Below are 27,159 nucleotides of genomic sequence, written 5' to 3' on the forward strand. Positions count from 1 at the left end.
TGAGGGAACCTACACATTCCAGCAGCTAGATGATCCACAACCTTCTGGGGACGGGCTCTGTGGAAGAAAAGAGAAGACATCAATCCTGGAAACTTATGTGAATATTGTACCAAGAGATTTCAATTGCATGTTTACTTTATTGACATTCTGACAATAATCCCATGTATACAGAACAGATAGTTTAAAAGAATCTCTAGGTTTACTTACAACATGTATTGATTGAGTGGTATTGAGTGAAGTGTCAGATACTCACTCTCTCAGGTGCTAGAGATCAAGTAGTAAATAAAGATGAAAATTGTTACCCTTCTGGAGGGTACATTATTGTTTGTGAGAAAATTTACAACTGATTATTTTGCATGATTTGCAGTAACTTGTTTTATACAGAGGGTGCCAAAAGAATGTATACACATTTTAAGAAAGGAAAAAACTATTAAAATTGTAATACTCAATATACACCTCCAACAAAAGATGAATACAAGTCACGTTTGACTTCTGCAATTACAAGAGGTGCTCAAAGTGGTTACCATCAGCGTCCAGACACTTTCAGCAAACTACTGCTTGAGCAACGATGAGCAAAGAAAGTGTCCGTTTGTATACATATTTTTGGCACCGCCAGCACCCCAGTATATGAAAAACAAATAGTATTATAATCACCAAAAAGAAAAACAAATGAGCAGGCTAACAAATAAGGTTAATCCACCATTTTATGGTGGCCTTGGAGCATATTTGTTTGCTTTATGCCACTTCAACTTTATTAATCTAGCAGTGATGCACATATATGAAATAAACTGCAGTAAAAATAGTTTCCTGATATAAACTGAGGATAGTGATTTCTAACAAATGTCTAAAATACCAAAGAAAACTGCAAAAAATATGTTTATAAAGTTCAAACCAGTAGGTAACCAGTATGTTAGCTTCAAGCTATCCTCCCATCATACAATGTAGGGATAAAAAAAATTAGAGCAAAGTTGTCCTCCTCGATTCCTTCACTCATTCATTCACTCAATCACCCCCAAAATGCCTACTAAATGCTTTCTCCATACCTTAATGCCAGTCATTGGGGATGCGACACTGAATGAATTCCCTGAACTCATTGAACTAAGCATCTAAGATTTAAGGTGTGGGTAGAGAAAGACTGAAAAGAAACTGAATAGATATGTGTGGTCATTTCATTGAGTAATGCAACAGTGAAGAAAAATGCTATTTTCCACAAGGCAGTCAGGGAAAGCCTCATTGTAGGTGTGACATTTGAGCAGATCCCTGAAGGAGAACTATGCACACACCTGGGGTGAAAAAGAACACAGCAGAGACAATGCAAATGTCAGAATAAAGTCCCTGAAGCAGGCAAAAGCCTGGTGTCTTGAAGTTCTTATAGCGTGTTTCCCCCCAAAATAAGACCTAGCCGGGCAATCAGCTCGAATGTGTCTTTTGGAGTAAAAATTAATCTAAGACCAATCTTACTTTACTATAATAAGACCAGGTAATATAACACATATAATATAATGTATAATATAATATAATACTGGGTCTTATGTTAATTTTTGCTCCAAAAGGCACATTAGAGCTGATTATCCAACTAGGTCTTATTTTCGGGGAAACACGATATTAGGACTCCACAACTGTGGCCCATTATTATTTGACTTTTAGGATTATTCTAGAATGTAAATGACTATGCAACTTTGCTCCATGTTATAGAATCCAGCTTTCTTATGAGTTTAAAATGCTTTGGTGATCACTTTGGAAGAACGACTATACTTATAACTTTCAATCAGCACAATTTAATGGGACTTGCAGCTGGACCACAGAATGACCCTCAAATATTTATTGCCAAAAAAAGTGGCTTTTTAAAAGAAAGTTTACTAGCTATATAAAAAGATGACCAGCCAAGTTATAATAATAGTGTTTCATCAGGCAGTTAGCTCTTAGGGGAGGAGAATGATGGAATTTACAAGGTAAAGTAGGTTTCTGTTTGATTGCTTATTTAAAAAAAATAAATTAAAATCAACTCCATCTATGAAAAATATATTCTGGGATTGCCAAAAAGCCAGGGGCATATATACCAAAGTTGGCTATATGACTGCTTGTACAGGTTTTGCTGAATCTTACCCTCAATGTAAAACTCAAGCATTTATAGAACACATAAAATTGCATTTCATAAACCACTAAAACTAAATGTTCATAACGCTTATGAAATTAAACAACTAAAGTAAAGCAAGGGTTTAGTTTGTTTCGTTTTAATATAAAAATCCAAAGGATTGTCTTTTATAAATTTTGGTCCATATTTAGATTATTTTTTATCCTCAAAGCTTGCCCTATCTATCCTCCAAATATCCCTAAATCCACAGAACTATATAAAATTAAGATGGTATTAACTTTGGCCCATTTATCTTACTTTTAAATTTATCTAGGTAATACAAAAAGGAAAACTTGTAAACAAAATTTCATTAGTAGAATAGCCTTTAAAATTAGTACTCAACCACTAACCGATAATACACATTTTTAAAGTTTATTAAAGTATATAGAATAGAATAGAAGGACAAGACTATAGCATATACTACTAACCAATAAAATATTTTCAAACTTTATAAATAATGAATAAAAGTCAAAGAAAAGAAATAGGGTCTAACTAAAAATGTCATTGTAAAATTCTACTATCTAGCAATTAAGAAGACAACTAAGCCCTAGGGACTGGTTATAGAACAATAACCAAGGTACTCACTACTGAAGTCCTATTGATAGTACAAACAAAAGAAAAGTAAGATAATAATCAACAACAAAAACCCTCCATCCATACTGGTTTTTTATTTGAGGTATACATAATGGGAAAGAGTTTAAAGGGTGGAAAAGACTGATTTAAAGTTAAGTCTGCCACCTGCTGTCGAAAAGCCTGCTTGGAACTGGGATAAAGACTATTTCTTGAAATGTTAACCTAGAATTTGAAAAGCCTACCCTGCAGAATTAGAACAGGGGTGACCTATAAACCAAACCAAGAAGTAAAGAAACCCACTGATATTTAAAGCCAAGGTGACAAGATATAAAATAGCATTCTCAAATTTTCACTAAAAATGAAAGAAATGTTGCTTTGTGGGGCATTCAACTGAGAGTAGACTTACCCTGTATTTTAAGGGATTATTATTGATACCCCAGAGTATCCTAAACTTTAGAAATTGTACTTTTTAAAAAGAAATTGTGACCCTAAACACTGTATGTGGAAGTAAATGAATAGGAATGAACAATTTTGTAGCATTGCCAGAATGTTAACCTTACCAAGGCAAAATTGTAAAGTTTGACTTTAGATGTCCCCTCCTACTCCCGTCCGTATTTCATATTTTAGTGCATATACCAGGAGCCTTCCACAACTACAAAGAAATATAGTCAGCTTCTAAAACATATTTATGGATTTCACAGACAATACACCACTATGCTATTCTAACAATGTCAGTGTTTACTTTAGAAATGAACAAAAACTGCCTCCCTTCGGGGTAGATCTCATGTTAAGTATTCTTACCCCACACACACAGATAAAAGGAAACTCAGAAATGTTGTGTATATGTATTACCTTGATTGTAGTGATGGTGTCATGGGTATTTGCGTATGTCCAAATTCATCAAATTGTACACACTCAACATGTGCAGTTCTTTGTGTATCAATTATACTTCAGTAAAGTTTACAAAAAACAAACTGCATCCCATGTGGTTAAGAACAAAAGTCTAACTCTACAACCCAGGAAAGAAATGCACACGTATATACAGTGTACCACAGGGTGAAATTATGCCAAACGAAAAACCAACCTTTTAAATACAGGTGTCTAAGTATTTTCTTGTAAATGTTTTTTTGTATTACATCAGAGTATTTCAGCCAGGGTCTCACTATAACCAGCACATCGTTGAAGCACATCCAAGTCTTGAATACCTGAGATCCTGTGACTACACTGACCAAAAACATTTACACCAGCTGATGGTCACTTGATTCTCATGTCAGTCTATTTAGTAAATTGCTCAGCAAGTCAACTTGAAGATTGAGGTGAACATTTCTGAGATATTCCTGCTCAAGATATTTTTTAAAAAAGACATTCCCTGCCAGATAATTCTAGTCTGAACAGACCCAGGAAAGCATGAAGTTGGCATAAGATCCTAAAACAAGCTTCTAAAGGCAAAATCATTCATAGTCTATAAAGACAGACTCAAAACGAGTTTCTTTTTAATAATATTAGCCATGAGGTGCATGCCTTTAATCCTTCTCAATGAAAACCAAAAATTTTAAAACACTCATTGGATGAAAACATGAATAATTTTACTCACTAAAAACACTCAGAGAAAAAGGAGTTTTTACCTAAATAACAGCCTTTTCATGGACAACTTCCAGAAATTAATTGCACTAAATCCACTTGCAAATGTCTCTCTGTCACTCTCCCCTTCTCTGAAACAAAGGCCTAAGTCTTTCTCTTCATACAATGTCAAGAAATGTGTAACAGTGGTGAGGAATTCTTATCATTGAAAAAAATAATTTACACTCAATAAGTAAAAAAAAATATCAAAATAAGGTGACTTTTCTGAACATATAAACCAGTCAGTTCCCAAGAATTCCTTACTTAGACTTTTATTTAATCACAATTAACCCATTACTATTCTATACTATTACTCGAGTCTTTCTAAATTTGGTCTCATTTCTAAGCCTTGTGCTATTTTCTAAAGGCATGAACATCATATATACGTAATATCAAATCTCCACGAAACCTCTGCTTTTGCCAATGTATGGAAAGCTTTTGTTGAGTGCTCTCATGATTCAAATTCTTTATTTGGTTTTCACTCACTCTCCCCGTGAAGTTTCAGCACAGATGGACTATAGAGGAGGAACAAATTCATGGCCACTGAACACTTACTAATCCAGCTCCTCTTCTTTTGCTAGCCCTGACTCAAAGAGACTCCTCTAGGATTCTAAGGGACCTTCCTGGAGTCCTCCAGAAAGTTAGCTGCATGCTACTCAACGCTGGCTACCTGATCATTTAGGTAGCCAGCGTCTCATCCGTAAATACAAGCCAGATTGCTCTTTGTTTAGAAATGTTGTCTTCCTATGAGAAGGTGAGCACTCTGAGGGTAGAATTGAGTCCTATTTCTTTTCAGATTCCCCAGGTACTAGCATAGTACACTAGATCGTAGTATTTTTAAAGTAAATATTTATCAAATAAAGAAATCCGAGGGGCGGCTGGTTAGCTCAGTAGGTTAGAGTGTAGAGAACTCTTAACAACAAGGTTGCCGGTTTGATTCCCCGCATGGGCCACTGTGAGCTGCGCCCTCAACAACTAGATTGAAACAATTACTTGACTTAGAGCTGATGGGCCCTGGAAAAACGGTGAAATAAATAAATTTTTTTTAAAGAAGCAGTAGTCTGGTTTATATTCAAAAAAGAAATCCAAGTTAAGTGGTAACTGTACTGAGAAAAACACCTGAAAACAGTGGGAGGGTATGTCCACTTCAGAAATATTCTTATATTTCTTTATCCTTTAAACATTACTTGAGTCTTATCTTAGTTTTATGGTAACTTTCCATAAGATTTGTGGGTGCTTATAAAAATAAAGCTCTTTATACAGGAGTGTACTTTTCTAACAAAAGCATGGGCTAGTGAAAGCACTGTCTTAGAGCGAATGTTTCTGTACAATCTCTGCAGCACAATAGCCTTATTTCATTGTGGACTCCTTGGGGCCCATGAAAGCTATACTAATTGCCTTCATTCCATATGATAAGTAAACAAGATTTACTCTTGTGAAATGGGGAAAAAAATAAGAAATTGAAGAGCTAAGGAATTATGGAAGGGAGACGAAAATAGAAACAAGAACAGAACAAAGGGGCCGGCCCGGTGGCTCAGGCAGTTGGAGCTCCATGCTCCTAAAGCTTAAGGCTGCCGGTTTGATTCCCACATGGGCCAGTGGGCTCTCAACCACAAGGTTGCCGGTTTGACTCCTGCAAGGGATGGTGGGCTCCGCCCACTGCAACTAACAACAGCAACTGGACCTAGAGCTGAGCTGCGCCCTCCACAACTAAGACTCAAAGGACTACTTGACTTGGAAAAAATCCTGGAAGCACACACTGTTCCCCAATAAAGTCCTCTTTCCCTTCCTCAATAAAATCTTTTTTAAAAAAAAAAAAAAAAAAAACAGCACTGAGAGAAATGGTTGGCATGATGAGATCTAAGCATTAGGCAATACGAAAACACCTAAAAGATGAGTGAGGGGGATATCTGCTCCTTACTGATTCCATACTGACTCCTCTACAGTCAGTCACAGGCTGTGTGTAGAAAGCTACAAATGCTTTGGAAATTCATCTCAGGTGTTCAGCAGCCATTCAGTTTGTCTACCCAGTTGCTTCTTGTCCTGGATTGTCTTTCCCCTCGATTCCCGCTCATTTTGGTCCAGTGCTTATGCCCCTTCAACAGATGCCCAATTCTGGTGTTCAATGGCTTATAGATAAGACACTTAGTGGATCTTCCCCAGCCTCCACTCTAGCACCATCCCAACTTCTTCATCTCCCAGCTTGAGCAAAACTGGGACATTATCTGCACTAAGTGAAGAAGGAAGGCGGTGTTAATTGGTACATTCCACAGGCCAAAATTACTCACATCATCACTGAAAAACAGACTGCATCTGGTTGTGTGTATTTTTTGTTATTTTCTATCCTTTTGGGAACAAGTAGGTTATAAAGATTTCTCATGATCTAAAAAAAAAAAACCAAAAAAAACAAAGGGAACATCCATGTGGTAATTTCTAATCAAGTAAAAGCCTCTTCCAAAATTTGTCAATATCTACCAGAAGATAACATTGGGCTTTAATTATTATGAGGGATAGGGTAGCATATTGGTTTTTTTAAAAAAATAATTGTGTGTTTTGTATAATTATATCTTACACCACCAAGGAAGAGACGGGAAGACAGTTAACAGATAAGTGTGATGATTTGGAGGGGCTAATAAAAATGATTTGAAATGGTGGAGGGCCAAATGTGTATCATCCTTACTGATGCTACCTGACGGACCTAGTGGCTACAAGAACCATAGGACATTCATTCAGCAAAGCTGATGTGGATTCTAATTGTTTAACAAAGAGAAAATGTGAAAGTCAATTGAGATTTTTAAAGAAAGTGTTCTGATATGTTAAATGAAGGAAAAAGGAGGTATTCCTTATTTTTAAATTTCTAGAGAATAGAAGACAACAGTATAAATTCGTAACCAACACGTCAAGTATTTGCTCCTAGAGCAGTTGTCATCCAGTGGATGTGTTTGGGTGTAAGGAAATCAAAAGTGTTTTCGTGGTAATACTCAGTACCAAGCAAGGGTCATGAAAAGTCTTGAACAAGATCTTTTCTCCCTTTTCTCTCATTAGTTGATGCTGGATTATGACTATGCTCACAGTTTGGGGTTTCTGTCAGTGTATGGATGGTTCTGTAGAGAAAATGTGCTTAGAGAAATACTAGCAATCTAATCAAAAGTCAGAGTCAAAAAATAACAGGAAAATATCAAAATAACAAGCTCTCAACTTATAACTGGAGATGGATTTTTGAGATGATCACAGAAGTAATGTGGAAAATAAAAGAGGGATACTGAAGAGGGATAGCCATTGAAAGTGACCAAGAGCAAGGAGGAGGTATCGCAATAGAGCCAAGTAGAAAAGGGGTGTACAAGAAGGCCAACACCTAGCCACAACACTGAGGCACTCATCAATGAGGTAACAGTTTTATGGGCTTTCTCTATTAACCAGGCAGAAGGGGAAGTTTATCAGATGAAGAAAATCAGAAGGTTGGGAGAGGACAGCTAAAGGAGTCACTCTCAGTAGTTAAAAAATTCAAGTTAGAGAAGGTGAGCATCCAGAAGAGAAAGGGAAGATTATTCATAGGCCTGAACAAAGTCAAGAGATGGAGGAAGGAAGTATTTCTTCCTGTGCAGGGTGGGGGAAGTAGCAGTGGCAAACTTTATTGCTAAGTTGGAAAGGGAAAACAACAGAAACAAAAGTACTGTTTATATTGATGGTAAGTAATACAGGGGAAATCTGGTTCCTCTTTCTTTCTATGAGTAGAGAACGAGGTCAGAAGAGTTACTTGGCACTAAAGGATAGTGTAACCTTGAAAGGACTAGCTCAAAGAGGACGGGAGTGTGTGTGTGTGTGTGTGTGTGTGTGTGTGTGTGTGTGCACGCACAGTGTCGAGATAGACTAGGGGAGTGTGAATGGCAGTGTGCTGAGGAACTAATTTTCAAAAAGAAATAGCAAAACCTTCTCAGAGAAAATGGCAGGCATAAGGAACTCAAAAATGAAGGGTAATCCTCAACTTCTATTAACACACTAGGTGTAAGCCAGGAATGAACCCAATTTGCCTAAGTCAACAATCACCTGGTCTTCTTCCTGACAAAGTTCCTAACCCCATGTTTGCTTTCCTGCCTCCCCCATTTCTAGCTGGTAGGAAAAGGTATTTTAAACTTTTCATTGACAATTACTATTCATCCTGATATTATCTCTGTTGTAAGTCCTATCCTGATTATTAAACTTTCTGCAGTCTAGGGAACAAACTGTAAAAAAAACAAAAAAAAAAATCCACATGATAATAATTCTTTTCATGCTCAGGTCAAACTCATCCCACTACTGAGATCACTAATAGTTTATGCGAACCCTAAGCTGGGGAAGAGTTGTGTACATCACTTTTCTTTTATATCTGCCCTTATGAAAGCCAGGAAAGGCCATGAAATTAGGCATGGAATAAATGGAGGTACTTAAAAGAACAGAATCTAGGATTTGGTGAAAAATAATAAATAAATAAAACAAAACAAAAAGATAGGGATTCCCTTGATTGAGATTCATCCTTAGACAAAACCTTATAATTTTCAGGCTCTCATATTAATGTATCTGTCTCCTGATTTTCTAAGGTTGAAATAAACCTGAATAAATTTAAAAATCATGAATAATAAGTTTAGAAACTGGTACCCTTGGGACCCAGTCAAGAAAACAAGTCATGTTTTGTTTTAATGTGCCAGTCAGGACAGACAGAAAATTGTCATTTTACCAATATATCAAGTAACAGGTTACAAAACAGTCTTTACCAAATTCTGTTCTTTGAAGTATTAAACCAAGAGACGAAAGAAAGAAAGTTCTTCTAATCTATTAAATTTGTGCATTTTCAATACAAAATACAAAAGGTTCTGAGACGTCCTGTAAGAAAGAAACCTACTTAATGTTGTTTAGACCAGCTTTTCCTGAACTTATTCAAACACAGAATATTTTTTATTTCCTGAAAACTGTTTTCTGAATTGCCATCCTGGAGAGTACTAAATGCTATATAGTGGTCCATGCACAGTTTATCATATACACTGGGGAGATAGATGTTTGGGTGGCAACAGACCAGTCAAGAATTCTGAGGCAGCTGCCCCCAAACCAAAAATTTAAAAAGTGGGGATACTGAGAGAGGGTCACTGAAAGTGACAAAAGAGCAAGAAGAGATGTCAGTCAATACAGGCAAGAAGGAAAGAGGTACCAGGCACGGGCTAAGTAAACCCTAATGACACCTGCCTTTGGCCATTTTGTATCCTTTCAAAGCCACCAGAATTTCAGTCACTAGGACCCAACTAATGACTGTTTAGTATCTCTTAAAGGAGGATTTAAAATAATCCAATGCACAAAAATTCATTTATTATGAAACTTGGCAATCTTGATGGAAGCCATGGGGTAATACAGGAATTAAGCTCTCATGTTTCTGCGTTGGTTTTACAGAGCCATTTCCGCAGTCCCATGTCATCAATGTCAGGCCTAATGAGAGCAATCACAAAGTAAATATCAACACCCACTGGGTATATGGTGCTGTCCAGCAACTACGGCTGTTTCACATGAGTCTTTGACTCTCACAACAACCTGTGAAACCTGTGGTTGTGTTATTATCCATTTATAAATGGGTGAACAGCATTAGAGGGGATCACTGTCATGAACACCTCATATACAAATAGAAGGCACTCTAGTAACTGCCTGACAAAGTGATGGCAAAGAGTCCTGGCTAAATAATCAATTACATAACTTTGGGGAAGCAGCAAGGAGTAGTAGAGAGAATGGTGACCTCTGCCCAAGAAGATGGGGAATCTGTGATCCAGCCAAACAGCTTGGTTCCTCTGGGTTTCAGGTTGTTCCCAAAGCAAAGGAGTATAATACTGATCTTACCTATAGGATTGAGATGATCATACAAAATGCAGTTTATGAAAGTACATTATCAATTTTCATGTGCTCTGCAAACATGTTTCTCTAATAGTAGAATCTGAAGGTAGTATTTTCATGTCTTATCTTTATAATCTGAACCCTGCTTCATATGCTTTAGCCCTCCTCACACGGTGAGGGCTATAGTAGTTCTGTTTAAGAGCAAATGCTTATAAATTAGAAAGACACCTGGCCCCACAATGTTGGACAACATACTGCCTGAACTACTTTTTTCAATGCCTTGTAAACAGGAGGAACTAAAGCTATCACATTTATGTTTTCAGGTTAACTTTGGTTTCTCATCTGTACTATAAGGTTATATTTCTATCCCCAAATCATTAAAACTTAACATTAAGTGTTTTTCTAAAAGAGCATATGCTAAGTTTTTATTTTACCAAAGGGGGCATTTTTAAAGCCTCCACCTACTGTAAAAATTTTAAAAGTTTCTTAAAAATGAGTAATAACTAACACACAATAAACTGCACATATTTAAGGGTACAATTTGGTAAGCATTGACATTTGTATGTACCCATGAAACCAACAACACAATCAAGATAGTGAAATTATCCACCAGCTCCAAAGTTTCCTCATGCCCTTTTGTAAACCCTCCCACTTGCCACTCCTACCTCCCCTATCCCAAGCAACCACTGATCTGCTTTCTGTCTTAGAGTTCTTTGATTTTTTACAATTTTATATAAATGGAATCATACAGTATGTACTCCTTTTTAACTGGCTTCTTTCACTTAGTGCAGGGTCATCCATGTTGTTTACTATATCACTAGCTCACTCATTCATTAAGTGGTAGCCATCATATAGACACACCACCATTTGTTGATCCATTAACCTGTTGATGGACATAAGGGTTGTTTCCAGGTTTTAGCTATGACTGATAAAACTGGTGTAAGCATACATGTACAAGTCTTTGTAGAGACAAATGCTTTCTTATCTCTAGGAGGAATACCTGAATCACATGGTCGGTGTATTATTTAGTATTATAAGAAACCGCCTTGTTCTTTTGTTGTTTTGGTTTATATACCACATATCAGTGAAATCACATGGTTCTCTGCTTTTTCTGTCTGACTTATTTCGCTCAAGACAAACAAATGAGAAACAGAAACTCATAGACACAGACAATGGTTTGGTGGTTGCCAGAGGGTAAGGGGGGTGGGGGGTGGGGGTGGGAGATGAGGGTAAGGGGGATCGAATATATGGTGATGGAAGGAGAACTGACTCTGGGTGATGAACACACAATGGGATTTATAGATGATGTAATACAGAATTGTACACCTGAAATCTATGTAATTTTACTAACAATTGTCACCTCAATAAATTTAATTTAAAAAAAAAGAAGAAAAAAAAAAAAAGAAACCGCCGAAGCGTCTTCCAAAATATTTGTACCATTTTACATTTCTACCTAAATGTATTGAGAATTCTAGATCCTCCACAAACTTGCAATACTTGGTGTTGTCAGCCTTTTTAATTGTAGCCATTCAAATAGGTGTGTAGTGGTATTTCACTGTCCCTTTAATTTGCATTTCCCTAATGATTAATGATGTTGAACATCTTTTGATGTGTTTGCCATGTGTATCTTCTTTGCTGATGCATCTGTTCAAACTGCTGTTTTTCTATGTTGTTTGTTTATTTAATACGGAAAATTCCATCACTTGTAATGGGTGGAGCAAGACATAATTAAGAACACAATCAAAATTTTACATAATTCATGGGTACCCGAGGATTAAAATTTCAGTGATTTTCTAAAACCTATGCTGTCATAACTATATTCTCTAAATGTTATGATGAACTTGAAATGCTTTTAAAGCTTGAAAAGGATTTAATTACTTTTAATCGGTATTGCTGCTAAGTCTACGTAGGTTCAGAAGTTAATTAGTAAACAAAAGTCTTACTTCCATATACTCTACTAGTACCAAAACCATTTCTGTTCTTCCTCAGTGCATTAGCTAAAAATCACGAAAATTGTTTCTAAGCCACATATCACTTTCTACTGATTATATTCTAATCCTGTAAGGTTCCATTTTACAAACCTAATTTCTCGTCAAACTCATGCCCACATTCAAAAAGCGATAAAGGCAAAATCCTCTATCACATTGCATTGTTTGTTCATATAGTAACAGCTAAAATGTGATTTGCAAGCATGAATATGAATTCTAGTAGAAGATTTGTAGAGCAGGCTAGCTTCTAGGGCACCTACAGGCTTTCCTTTGAGGAAAAGCAGACTTGGTTGTGCTGTGCAAGACCATCGGTTCGCAGCTTAATTGTTACAGTTGATGTGGGTTTCCTTTTAGATGCCTGGAAAATGACTATGCTGACCACATCCACATTCTGAAATACTTTTTGAGAACTTGTAACCAAACTGCAGGAACTGACTCATTTAGTAGTGCCCAGCCACCACACAATCATTCGAGAATAGACTCCAGTCAAAGGCAGAAATATCAAGATTTTAGAACATAGGCAACAAATTGTCTAGTTGTGTGGGAGAAGAAAAGGGGGGAAATCCCCAGAAGCATGAGGCCAAATGCCTCAAGCCCCAGAAGACCACCAGACATGACCAGAAAGACCAGACAGAATACATCACTTCATGGGCAACACATGTGTTTCCCTCAAAGCTAGAAGTCAGAGGCTGGTGGAAAAATGGACCTTACTGTCTAGTTCTCTGTATTACACCTAGAAAACAGGTTCAGTTGAAAGTGATATATGCAGGAGGATTTGGGGAACATGGTGTCTTCAATGCCTACTCCTGAATCCTTTGCTCAGTAAGTCAGGAGCATGAAATGACCCCATCTCTCCCAGGAGACCAGCAGGAATAGACATCATGTTGGGGGATGTCAGAAAAAAGTGAGGCAAGGGCTCAAGGACACCTGGGCTCAGGATCAGAGATTCGCTGGTACCTTGGGGCTCCCCACATCCTTCCTTACCCACTTTTACATCTTTCTCTCTAAGCTCCCAAGGCAGCCTATCCACGGGGGTCAGCTTCCTTATGATATGCCAACTCTCACTCCCTCTCTAAGGGCAGAGTTCCTACTTCATAGGAGAATGGAAAGGAGCAAACTAGGGCATCCTTCACAAAACATTATATGTTCCCAAATTACTGATTTCTCCTCCCCACAAGTGAAACTCATTCTCTCAGTCAGTTTCAGCCAGAGGCAGTAAGGAAATCCGGTCCAGTTAAACTGAACTATAAATGACAAAACCAATAACTCTTTTCTGCAGGTGGGTCCCTGACTAAAAGAATACGAATGTTAACCCAAATGCATTAACTAACTAGTGGAATTTCAGGCTTGGTGTTAAGTATTAGGTATAAAGTATCAGGTGGTGTGAAGTAAGATAAACCTGGACAATAACTACAAATAGCTATCAATAAGCCCAGTAAGTTGGCAGGCCTGGTTACATGGACCAACATTGATAAACGACATGTGCATACATTTTATGTCTGTTCTCACGAAAGTCATGTCTCCTAACATGTAAAGTACCACATGACAGAAATTACACATACCTAACACAAAATGAAGGACTTTTAATACCATACATATTATGATAGTAAAAGCATGACAAAAGGCTGCAGGCTGCAATCCATTTACAGCAATCAACTCTATCTCTAAGAAATTGCAAACACGAATTAAAAATTTTAAAAAGTAGATACAATTCCATTTCTCTCAACTGGTCAATTCCTTTTATTTTCCAACTCACCATCTGCCTCCGAGTGTAAAACAAGTAGTGTGTAACACAACTTTTTAACCTGTATCAAACAGAACATTTGTGTAACACAAAATTTTTACACAGCATCGTAAGGAAACTATCAACTGCATGAACATAGAATTAAGGGCCATTAAAAAAGGTTTCAACACAGAATTACTTAAAAACCATGCTGTTCCAAATTCTAAATTGTTTATCACTGAGTAAAATCAGCAAACCCACGCACTATGGACAGTGAATTTTTGGCAACTATGCATGGCATTGAAACATCCCACTGTTAGACACTTGAGTAGGCCACACCTCTCTGAGGAACAGATGTGACAGGAAAAATTACCCATTTTTGGCTCTTTAGTTAAGGAGCCGATTGCTCAACTTTTTCTTTACCAAGGTTTCCATATCATATTTAAATTACAAACGCTAAAGAATTCCACCAAAAAACCATTAGAAGCAATAAACAGATATGGTAAAGTTGTCGGATACAAAAATCAATGTATAAAACTCCACTGCATTCCTACATAAACATTGACTTTTCAGAAGAAACTTTAAAAAAAATTCCTTTTGTGACTGCAACAAAAAGAATACCTAACAATAAACTTAACAAAATATGTGAAGGACCTATACACTGAAAATTATACATTAATAAAATTGAAGACACAAAGAAATGGAAAAGATATTCCATGTCCACGGATTGGAAGAATCAACATAATTAAAATGGACATATAACCCAAAGCAATATACAGATTTAATGCAATCCCCACCAAAACAACCATGGCATTCTTAGAAAGAAATAGAACAAAAATATCATCAGATTTGCATGGAATCAATCACAAAAGATCCCGAATAGCCAAAGCAATACTAAGAAGAAGAAAATCAAGGCAGGAGGTATCACACTCTCTCAATTCAATTTATACTACAAAGTGACAATAATAAAAATAGCATGGGATTGGCAGAAAAATAGATGCACAGACCAATGGAATAGGATTGAAAATCCACAAATAAACCCATATATATATATATACACACACACACACACATACAGATAATTTACGACAAAGAAGCCAAAAACATGCAATGGAGAAAAGAATGGTGCTTGGAAAATTGGAAAGCCACATGCAAAAGAATGGAACTAGACTGCTATCTGTCACCATGTACCAAAATTAACTCAAAATGGATCCAAGACCTAAACGTAAGACCTGAAACAACAAACTGCATAGAATCAAAGGTACTAAACTTATGGACCTTGGGTTCAGCTAGGATTTTATGAATTTGACCTCAAAGGAAAGGGAAGTAAAAGCAAAAATAAATGAATGGGACCATATCAAACTAAAAATCTTCTGCACAGCAAAAGAAAACATCAACTAAACAAAGAAGCCACCCATCAAATGGGAGAAGATACTTGCAAACAACACCTCTGATGAAAAGTATATAAAGAACTTGTACAAGTCAACAACAACAAAAATCAATCCAATTAAAAAATGGGCTGAGGATCTGGACACTTCTCCTAAGACATACAAATGGCCAACAGATACATGAAAAAAATGCTCAATTTCACTAGCTATTAGGGAAAGGCAAATTAAAACCACAATGAGATAACTCCTCACACCTGTTAGAATTAACAAGTGTTGGAGAGGTTGTGGAAGAAAAGGAACCCTCATATACTGCTGGTGGGAATGTAGATTGGTGCAGCTACTATGGCAAACAGTATGGAAGTTCCTCAAAAAATTAAGAATAGAATTACCCCATGACCCAGCAATCCATCTTCTGGGTATCTACTCAAAAAATTTGAAAACATGTATCCATAAAGACATTATGTACCCCTATGTCCATTGCAGCATTATTCATGGTGGCCAAGACATGGAAATAACCAAAGTGTCCTTCAATAAATGATTGGATAAAGATGTGGTACATATACATGACGAAATATTACTCAGCCATAAGAAAATACGAAACTCTGCCATTTTCAGACAACATGGATGGATCTTGAGCTTATCATGCTAAGCGAAATACGTCAGAAAAAGTTGAGAACCATATGATTTCACTCATATGTGGGATACAAAACTAAAAGGAACAAGAAACAAACAAAAACTTAGACACCAACAACAGTTTAGTTGTTACCAGAGGGTAAGGGGCGGGGGGGTAACAGAAGAGAGAAAAAGGGTGTCAAATATATGGTGATGGAAGAACTGACTCTGGGTGGTGAACACGCAATGCAACATATAGATGGTGTTTTATATAAATGTGCACTTGAAACCTATATAATTTTACTAACCAATGTCACTGCAATAAATTTAATTTTACAAAGTAGCATTTTACCAAAGGAGAGCCATATGCCACTTGTACACACTCAGGTTATAAGGCACAAGGCTAGACTTGCCAAGATCCATGTATAAATCACGTGCACTCTCAAACACCCTTCTCCTCCTTCTCTTTAGTTACCATGTCCTACCTTCCAGCAGCTTCTTACTATGGCCAAGTATGTGATCTGCCAGTCCACTACCTCCCAGACCTCATCTACTACTTTCCCCATTGCTCACTATTCCACAACTGCCTCTTTTTTGTCCCTTAGACACGCCAAGCTTGCTCCCACCTCCATTGCAGTGACTCTTTTCTCTGCCTGAAATCCTCTTCCCCCAGATACCATTCATGGCTGGCTAATAACTTCCCACGGGTTAAGTCTCTGCATAAATACCACAACATTAGAGAAGCTTTTTCTGTCAGCCTTGTATGTATAATAAAGCAGCTCTTCCCCAGACCCCTAGGTACTGCCTATCTCTCTGACCCAGTTTTATTTTTCTCCACAGCACATACTAACTTCTGACATATACTTATTTGCTCAATCACTTTCAGTCTTCCCCCTCTATGTGAGCTGGGACCTTGTTCACTGCTATATTCCCAGATAGAGAAAACCGTCTGGCATGTGGTAGGTGTGCAATACATTTTTGTAAAATGAACATTTCCCACATGACATCTTTGTCAATTGTTCTGCTATAAGCTTATGAGGTCTAGCTGGCACCTGGGACAATTTTTGTTAACACCACATACTTCAAGGGTCAGGTGGACAGGAGTTATAGGAGAGAGTAGTCATTCCTCCAGCATTAAGAGAAACTGTGCAGTGATGGTGAGAAAGAACAGTTTCTTTCTCTCCCTGCTATCCAGTGGTAGGTAGAAGACAAAGGTATGGCAGTCAAACAGGATGGAGCAAAAGGTATTTACTGTCTTACTAATCTAACTTGTCCCAAACAGTCCTTATTTGATCTCACTCAGAGAGAATAGCACTGAGAGAATGAGCCACACTTTCAGAGTGTGAGCAATTTTTGTTTTTAAATCTACATTAACAGCATAGTGTTTATAGACGTTTATATAATTTACAAAGTGATCGCCCTGATTAGTCTAGTACCCACCTGCCACTATACATAGTTAGTACATCATTTACTATATTCCCTAGGCTGTACTTTACATCCCCTTGACTATTTTGTAACAACCAATTCATATTTAATTCCATCACTTTTTTCATCAAGCTCCCAATCCCCCTGCAATCTGGCAGCCATCAGTTTGTTCTCTGTATCTGAGTCTGTTTTGTTTGCTCGTTTATTCTGTTCTTTAGATTCCACATATAAGTTAGATCATATGATATTTGTCTTAGTCTCTGACTTATTTCACTTAGCATAATACCCTCTAGGTCCATCCATGTTGTCGCAGTGGGTCAGATTTCATTCTTTTTATGGTCAATATTCCATTGTATATATGTACCCTCTTCTTTATTCAATCATCTACTGATGGGCACTTAGGTCTAACCACTAGGCATACACCTGAAACTAATATAAAATAATACTGAAAATCAACTACAATTGCAACAAAATAAAAAAATTTAAATCTACGTTAACATTTTCTTCTATTGGGCCATATATACCTACTATTGATATTGACTTCACATTTCATGCTGACAGACATAAAGCATTTTATTTGCCTTTGCTGCTGTGGTCAAACCTGTCTCAAAACGCACAGACCAAATTTGTGTCATTACAAAGAACTTGATGGTTAGTTACGTGTTTTTCAGAAAGTATGGGAAAGGACACCCAGGTTTAAAATCAGTACTAAATCACAAGTAAAGATAAAGACTATCTGTCTTAAGGAAGAGAATCCCTAAGTGCAGCATGGTGACAAGTAACATTTTTTTGAAGTATTAGTGGTATAAACCCTCCTCCCTATATGCATCTCCCAAAAAGAGAGGGCATCCCATTTTTCACATCTTTTCTTAGTAATATTTTTCAAAAACCCATAATAAATTTAATTGAGGGTAGAGCAGGAATTTTTACCTCAAAATTGGTTTAAATTCTATTTAAAAATAATTTCCAAAACTGTGTTATGGAGGCCTTTGTTCTCTCTTAATGTTCATTAAACAGGAAAATGAGTTGAAAGCTCAGGGGAATTCTTAAACCAAGTTTATGGACACATTCTGTTATGAGCCTTTCTACCACCATTTAAAAAACAAAACATTTGTCTGCATTATTTTCCTGTCACAAGCCTTTCCTTTCCCAAAGAAGGCTGGCTGCCAAAGGAAGATGCTTCAAGACTTTTATGAACATCAATCTGTGAAATGTGACTTGTCTCAAAAATGGCAAAGAATCAAATAAAAGATGTGGTCATTGAGTTGAAAGGAACAAAGTGAGTTTGTAGTCATTCCTCTTCCTTTCTCTAATGGACCCTAACCCTGTCCTTTCTTTCATCCATCTGTAGGTACACATTGAGTGAGTTACGAGAGAATATGGATAAATGAATAAATGAATGAAAGAATGAAGGCAAGCATGATTAGTATATCCTCCTACCGGCAGGCTCAGTGTAAGGCCAGGAGATTTTTAAAGATTTCTAAGCACTCTGAACCCATGGGTTAGAGTAGTCTGCTCTCCCCCTTAAGTCAAATTATCAACTTACATCTAAAAGATGAAATTCTCAATATGAAACACTTTCCATATTCTGAAAATTAACTCCTCATTCAAACATTTTTTTAATGCATAGATGGTTTCTTATAATCCTTTACTTAGAAGGTTTGCCACTCTAGATAGCACCTAGAACTATATGGAAATACAGGAGAAAAATATTAGTAGCTACAGATTTTACTCATTTTACTTTTTAATGGATTAATTCAATGCCAGATAGAACAAAGAAATCTCCAGAGGGTTGATGAAAGTACATCCCTAGGAACCAAATGCTCACATTTCTCCTTTCCACCCCCACTTTCAAGTGAAAACACTAGAGAAAAAAAAATAGGGGAAGTTACATGAGTAAATTTGTTAATGCATGAGATCAACTGAAAACAAGGAATTCCCCTCCTGGACTTTGGTGACCTAATTAAAACTCATAAAACACAAATGACTAAAATTGCTCCCATTGATTTGTAAAATAACAAGCAGAAAAAGTCAATTTTGTATTTCAATACTGAGAGGACCAAGCCCAGAAGATGTGACACTTTACTGAATAGAAATGAGAAGACCATTTCTGAGACTTTCAGGTTCAGTCAACTTTTACTCTGCTTTTCTGACAGAAGTACTTTCCATCTATAAAGGCAACAGGCTATTTGGATTTAGAATCTAGTTTCACAACTTACCAGCGGAATGGCCATAAGCACATTCCTTTACCTCTCTGTGCCTCCATGTCCTCATCTATGTAATGGGCATAGTAATTGAATCAATGGGTCATCAAGAAGATTAACAGGTCAATGCAGGTATAACAGTACAATAGTGCCTACCTAGAATGTGGTAAGTATGTAATGAATGCTAGCCACGCCACTGTTTTACTTAATCGGATATGAAAAAAGACATATAACTTAGAATGGATCCACAGGCTTTGAGACTAAACTAAAGCCTGTTCCTTAAGAAGATTTGGGAAGGAGACTCAAGTGTGTTAAGCACCATTACTCCAGGGAACACAGTATGTGCTTGACACATGTTATTTTATTCAACAGCCCTGTATGCTATGCTACGCTAGTACAGATGGCCTATTCTCTGGGGTTTAGGGAAATAAATGGAGTAGCTTACTCAGCTAGCAAACGGCAAAGTCAGCTTAAATCCCATGTCTACTTGTTTCCAAAGCCTGAGCATCTAAGGGAGCAAATACTTCAACGGAGGCTGTGAACAGGCACCTTTTCTTAGGGTCATGGTAACCACTGTCACATAGCTGATAGTCACTGGGAAATGTCTGGGGGTTTGGAGGTTTTTTTCAGGTAATCAAAATTTTGGAAGCACCCTACAAAGTTTTGCAGGGACTATACAAATTCACTCAGTTTCTCTCATTTTTAAGAAATCTAGACACACTTTATACACATCACCCTAATCTTAACTGAGAGAAATCAATGGGTTTTCATTTAGTAAGTCTTTATCAATCTGCTTTTAGGAAAGGTGGAAAAAAGTAAGCTTTCTTCCAATACCACCACCACCAATGGGCTTCAAGAGAATAGGTGCGTCAAGAGAATTAAACTCTTCAAAGGCAGAAAGGAAAGACCCTTAAAAATAAAACCTTAGCTTACTTTTCCTAATCAATCACTCCATCTTCTACCTTAAAGTAAACAAGCTACAACTCATTTTTAAAAAGCAAGTTATTAGCTTTATTATATTGATCGTTTAAAAGAAAGCAATTAGAAACTACTTTGCTATTAAAATATAGATAAGAAAAATAAAATGTCTCAATTGTCATTGACCTACAAAAGCAATTATGTTCAACTTTTATATGCATCTAATCTGTGCCTTTAAGAATTCATTTAAAAAATCAAGTATAAGTGTTCTAATGATGTATTTACATGACAATATTTACACTAAATCTATATGATTTTTTTAATTTCATGTTTTACATTACTCTTCACACTTTGGAATACATAAATTAGAATAGAGGATTGAAAGCCAATAGATTACAGCTGAGAATTTAAGACCTTGAGCCAGAAAATGTTCAAGATTAAATAACTTACATTTTTTTAACATAACATGAGGAACAACTGTTTTATATTGATATTTTTAATTTTCAAAGGGAAAGGATATCAAATAGACGTTAAGATGTTTTCACTGGAATGTTATGTATAGTTCCCCAGTTCCCTATCTAAATTGAAGGTAGTTCATAAAATATAAAAATTTGAATGTTTTCCTTAGGAATTTAAAATCTTTATGATTTAAATGATTATATTCCAATTTGGCTTACTTTCCTCTCCTGAATGAAGAGTAAAAAGATTTGGAGTAAAAAGTACTCCAAATTCTGATTGCAGAATCAAAACAGTTTAACAAAAAGAAATTATCAAGGCTATGAATATTAAATGATAATTAATAGTGAGAAAAATCCAATGGGCAAAAAAATTCATTATTTATAGCAGTCTGAGACTGATAGGGAATGAGTTTAAAGATGGAGATCAAAGAGAAATAAATTCAGACCCTTAAATTTATTCGAAGATAACATTACTGCTGGAGTTTGACTGAAATGCCAAGTGAATAAATAAGTAAAACGTACAATGTCAGGCAGAGATCAGTGCTAAGAAGAAAAATTAAGCAGGGTGGAGGGGTAGTGAACTGGGGAAATAGAATTTGGGGAGGCTGCTGTTAGCTTGGAATGAATTTTTTATTCCTAGAAATATATAGGTATTGGAGAAACACATTATATAGGTACTTTCTTGAGAAGTACTGTTAAAAGTATCCTTTCCTGGATTCAGTCATGCAGCTCAACATCCACAGCCTGTCTGGTTTCCCCAAGGGGCCCTTGCTTCATCTTAGTATGGTTCCCACACACCAGGTAGCTCACCACCTCTGGTGTGACCCATGCCCTCTCTCCTCATTGCCCAGACTTCCTGCTGGGTTAAGGGTGCAGAAAATGTCTACGAAAATATTTTTAGCTAGTAAAAGTAATGCCCTTGGGGCTAAGGAAAAAGTTATTTCGTGTCTCTTAATTTTTCATCAAGACAAAGAATTCAGGGTGACTGCGGATGGAGATCAATGTTGGGAAAACTGAATAGATTAAGAGCCTCTCAGACCCCTGGAACACCTATACTCCCACCTAGGATAACCTGTTATAAGCATTCCACAGCCCAGTAAGTCCCTGGTAATGACCAGGGTGGTAATGTCATCAGCCTTTCAATGACACCAGGCACGGGGTGACTAGGAATAAAGTAAACAGTTGAAATACCTTTCTGACTCAGTCAAGAGTTCCAGTGCCATGTCTCCAGGCCTCTCTCCTACCTGAAGTGGACTCATTAACAGCAGACTGCAGCTAGACTTGCTTTCAAATCTTGGCTCTACTACTTCCTGGGTGTGTGACTTTGGCAAACTGCTTCAATTCTCTGTGCATCAGTTTCCCCATGTAAAAAAATGGAGATAACAATCATATTGGCCGTACAGAGTTTTCATGAGGGTTAAAATTTATACATACACACAGAGACACACTTTATTGCATTTTATACCAAAAACACATCTATTGAGTATTTACCATGTGCCAGGCACTGTTCTAGATGCCAGTGATTCATTTAGAGTAGTAGTGCCTGCAACATAATAAGAGCTCCATGCATATCAGTAATCAGAGGTCCACAAACCCTTATCTAACATTCAGATTGATGATTTTATAAAATAGGGTGACTATTCTAGGTACAACTCCAGGGGAATATGGTACAGCACTCCATGATCAAACACATTTATAATGCTACAATAAAACATACAAACATTCATACTAAGAGGAATAAACAGTGACTACAAATAGCCTCACATCAGTTTGGGTCATGATTTGCTGCCAAATTCTTTACATTAAAATCTTCTGGTTTTCAGAGCTTTTGGGATTTCAGAGGAGATGGTGGACCTATATATTAATTAAGGGGCAAATCCCATTCAAGTCTTCTTTTCCTTCTAACTTCTGGATGTGCTAATGACCAAACAAATAGTCAAAACCATTTAGGAGTAGAAAGTAGGAAGCCCTTCAGGCATGGAAAATCCACAACTGCATCACTAATCTATGCCAAATATTAGTCTAAATGTTCCCTGCCCCCAAATAGTGTGCCATAAGATTCTCAGTCAACCGAAGCATTTTTACAAGTAACAAACAGGTCTCAAACAATCTTTAAGGGTTTTTTAAGTAATTTTTGAATATAGGGTAAAATACCTTAGTTTGACCACTATTTTACCAGTGCAACCTTATCTTTCCCATAGAAGACAAGTAATTGACTTTGAAACATGTACCTTTAAAGAATACAGTGTTCTCTGTAATCAGCCTAGGGGAGATTGAATAAATGTTATGCCAAAGTGGTAAACTATCCTGCTACCAAAGAAATTTTCTCCACATTGCATTTTAAGGAAATATTTGCAGCTCTTGAAGAACTATACAATAATAACTGGTTCAAGATGTTCTCACTGCTGGTTAACACTGGATAAAAGATTTGCACAAAGGCATGGAAGCCAACTTCTGCCTATTACCCTCATATGTTGTTTATCTTCCAATTTTTTGACCCCTTTCCATTCATTTTATACTGAAGTATTGCTTTGTTCAAGACCTAGTGTTTAACCACTCCCATGGCGATCTGTACACAAAGGCAAGTCAGGAAGACATGAAACAAACGGAGATACTTATGTTGCTTCATGGTTTTTTCCCCTTCTCATTATCCTCCTACTCAATGAGACTAGTGGGAGGTCTGAATGACATTTCCAAATGAGAACTTAAAGCTACATTTCAACACTCAACCCCTCAGTTGTCATAGGAACACTATGAGGCTTATCTAGGTTCTAACAAGCAGCCACTTGTTTTGCTAACAATTAAAGCTCCCCTTTCCAATCAAATATATAAACACATACATATACATACCTTAAAATATTGGGCAAAACTGTACACCACACGAAAAACTTAAGAAACAAGCCCAAAGGGAAAGTGTTTATTCCTGAATATGAAAATACCAAATACTGTTTGAGAGAAATTGAGGTCTGCCACTTGACCTGATTCCTTTCAGTTTGTAGCTTTAAATACCCACAAAGACATGTGTATCTTTAATATGTTTTAACAGAATATATAAGAATATTAATACTCTCAATAACCCCAATGGAGAATTCAGGGCAATGCTATGTTATTTATCTTGCATGTATTTTTAAAAATAAACTGATAAGAGCAAACAGAATTGAAAACATGTAGATCTAAAAGAATTCTCCTGCAACATACTTTCTAGCATTTATTATTTTAACCTGATATCGTATTTTTGTCATTCAAAACAATGGATTCCAAATGGATAAGTCAAGCCTAAAAATTATATAGAAGCTTTTCTTCCACTAAGCATGGCCATCTTTAGCCATATTATTAAATCATCATGTTTTGCCTCAAGTATTTATTTACATGAAATACAGAGCTGAAAATAATTGTGAATCACTGAATACCAGCTAGCAGTCAAACATAAATTACCTGTTAATATCTTAATGTTTTGTCACCATTATTCTGTCTTCAAGACTCTTTTAAAAATCTATAAATTCATGTGCTTCAGAGAAATGATTAGCATTTTTCCACATCCTCAGCCACACCTTAATTAAGTCAACTAACTTGTAATATTCACATGTTTGGATCACCCATCCGATTTATTGGACGAGCTGCCCTTAGAGGCCATGCTTACTTTGCTTTATGACTTTTAAAGCTATTAGTCTGAGAATAATCTTAAAAGTTCTCAAATTATATAAGAAAAAGACCAATTAATAGATTGCACTAGATTCATCTCCCTCCCCTCCACCGTCATCACACTCTAGTGCCAACACAGAGAAACTGCAGCACTGCTATCCTGTTTATGTACATTTTTCCCTTTTGAGTTAAGGATATTAAGATTTTGAAAGTAACAGAATAGAAACCAAGTCAGAAATGTAAACTCAACCTTCAATTTGGCTTAAGATTCTGAAAAAGAAATGAGATCACATAACCCCAAACTTACAAGTCTGTCAGCAACAGTATTAATTATATATAAATATATAATTGCTAGCAGTTAAAGAACAATTCTTTTCTATATGATTATGTAAGCATACATCACATTGCTTTTATTGACCAATAAGAAACTAGTAAAATTAGGTAGCTACCCACCATTCTAATCATTTCCTTATTCTATTCACCTTTTTCAGCACAATCTTTCTTAAGAAGCCAAATCAAGAAATCAGACATTCATGCCTGCTAGAAACTTGTGTTTCCTTACAGTTCATGAACAACAACCTAGTGTATATATAACACAGGTATTCAAAGCTTTATAGTATGTTTCTGTACATATTAAACACAGTTAGCTCAGATCCAAGATAAGAAAATAAGGTTTCAGAGAAAGACACAGACACAGAGACACCAGCAAGAACTGGACCTCTCAAAATGTAATGGACCTTATAGAAGTAACTACCCATTTGCTATACTGATGTAATCAAATAAAAGAATCTTAAAATTCATGATACAAATGTAAAAACATATACACTATCATGTTAATTTCCCTTTCACAATCAGCACGAAATGTTTCCAATGCATTACTTCATTTCATTTTGTAGAGTTCTAACTAAATATTTGACATCCTTGGGTAGATGGAGGGAAAGGAGGGCAAGTTGACTAATTCTGAAAGCATCCTATCAAAAATCATACATGTTATTCAGACTAAATGGCAATCTACATCCATGGAAAGCTAATGTTGCAACTCTACCAAACAACCCATTTTGATTTTGCTTCCCCCCACTAAAAAGAAAAAGGGAAAAACAGCCAAACTAGTTATGTTATATATATTTGGCTGAACTGGTAATGCTCAGCTCATCTTTTTCAATTACCTGGCTGCTTTTCAGCCTTTTTCTATATTCTTAGGCTGCTCCTTTTTAGAGTTCCTCACTCTGTTTAATGTGTTCTCTGGTTCAACACAGTTGTTAGGGGGTCTGTGAACAATTTCACAATTCCCACACACACCATATGATATCTATTAGGGAGCAATGCCACTTTTCACTTACCAATTCTGGATAAAGCAGTATTTCCTGGTGACAGAATGCTGCTGCTTCCGTTCGCTTAAACTCCCTCTTCACAGCTTGATAAGTCTGATTATAAAATGTCTTTGTTCCAGATCACACGAGGTGCTTTTCCTATAAAAGTTTTCTAACGAGTTATCTACATTTCATTCCTGTGACAAAATGAAGAACAAGGAGCGTTGTGGGGGGGTGGGGGGGGCGGCACAGGGAGTAAGTCAGTCCACACAAGTTCCTGGCAAACATTTTCAGTTGCATTTTTCTGAGTTTAATCAGTAAGCTATATTAAAGTGACAGTTACCAGTTCAGGAAGCCAGAATTTGATCAAGTCAGCCACAACCAGTTTGGGTGTCTTCCACTGATGCACAGCCCCCAAGGAAGCAGTCACTTGGTCATCTATCACATGTAGCTGAATCACTGGATAACCGCCCCCTGTTCCCCCACCCCTGTTGAGCAGCAGCCCAGGCAGGAGACTGGCTTGAAACCCCAAGCAGGACCTCTTATAGGGACCCGCCAAATAGCTGCTGACCAATCGCAGGCAGCACCTACTACCTAGGTCACATGATAGGGCAGTCCCTATGACTGCAGGATTTCTGAATTACTGGGGTTACACAAAGGACACTCATTCAGGAAAAGAGAAAAAAATCCATAAGCCGAAACAGAAAACGCCCAGGCTGTGACAACTCCGGCTTTAAAATAGAGAACACCCGAGCCTCGCAAAGACAAAGAGCCACAACCAAGTCAAGATGGAAATCAGAGGAATGCCTGGCACATTAATAAAAAATAATCCCAAAACAGGGGCCGAATTTACAAACCCACTTCAGTTATAAATCTACTCCTCTTTCCCCTTCCTCCAGTCTCCACAACAATTTTACATTCTAAACTTCTGTATTTTAAAAAGCTCCAGTGAGCCATTGCAAAGCTGCTGTAAGAGAAAAATGTGTGAGATACATGAATCTCCTCTCTCCAATCCCTCAAAACACCCCTAAAGGCAATTCAAACTTGGCCATGAAAAAGTTTATTAAATGAAATACATTTCTTTCAAAATGGTTGGATAAATCAGGCAAAATTTAAAATTGTCAGGATAAATCTGTATGGTAACTCCAAATCATATGCCTCTGCCTACTCACCCATATCTTTCATTTTGGATTGTTCACATCAAGGACATTCTTGTTAAGTAAACGAGCCAGCCCCCACCCCTGTCCCCGTGAACTAGCTACCAATTTATTTTTAACAGCCCTAATTTATTTCTTAAATATTTATGTCCACGAA

The 27,159-nt window shown here is 36.8% G+C and overlaps 2 long non-coding RNA genes across 2 annotated transcripts in view; both read right to left on the reverse strand.

Moving 5' to 3' along the window:
* On the reverse strand, window positions 1-26,360 carry LOC141569654 (uncharacterized). The gene is made up of 3 exons (XR_012493368.1): window positions 26,189-26,360; window positions 25,876-26,042; window positions 1-57 (listed from the first exon to the last, which is right to left on the reverse strand). It is a non-coding gene; the product is annotated as an uncharacterized LOC141569654 (long non-coding RNA).
* LOC141569653 (uncharacterized) overlaps window positions 1-27,159 on the reverse strand; it is a 106,891-nt gene that overhangs the window by 3,584 nt on the left and 76,148 nt on the right. The gene's annotated exons all lie outside the window — the stretch shown is intronic.

This window comes from Rhinolophus sinicus, chromosome X (genome assembly GCF_036562045.2).
Source record: "Rhinolophus sinicus isolate RSC01 chromosome X, ASM3656204v1, whole genome shotgun sequence".
Taxonomy (NCBI): Eukaryota; Metazoa; Chordata; class Mammalia; order Chiroptera; family Rhinolophidae; genus Rhinolophus; species Rhinolophus sinicus.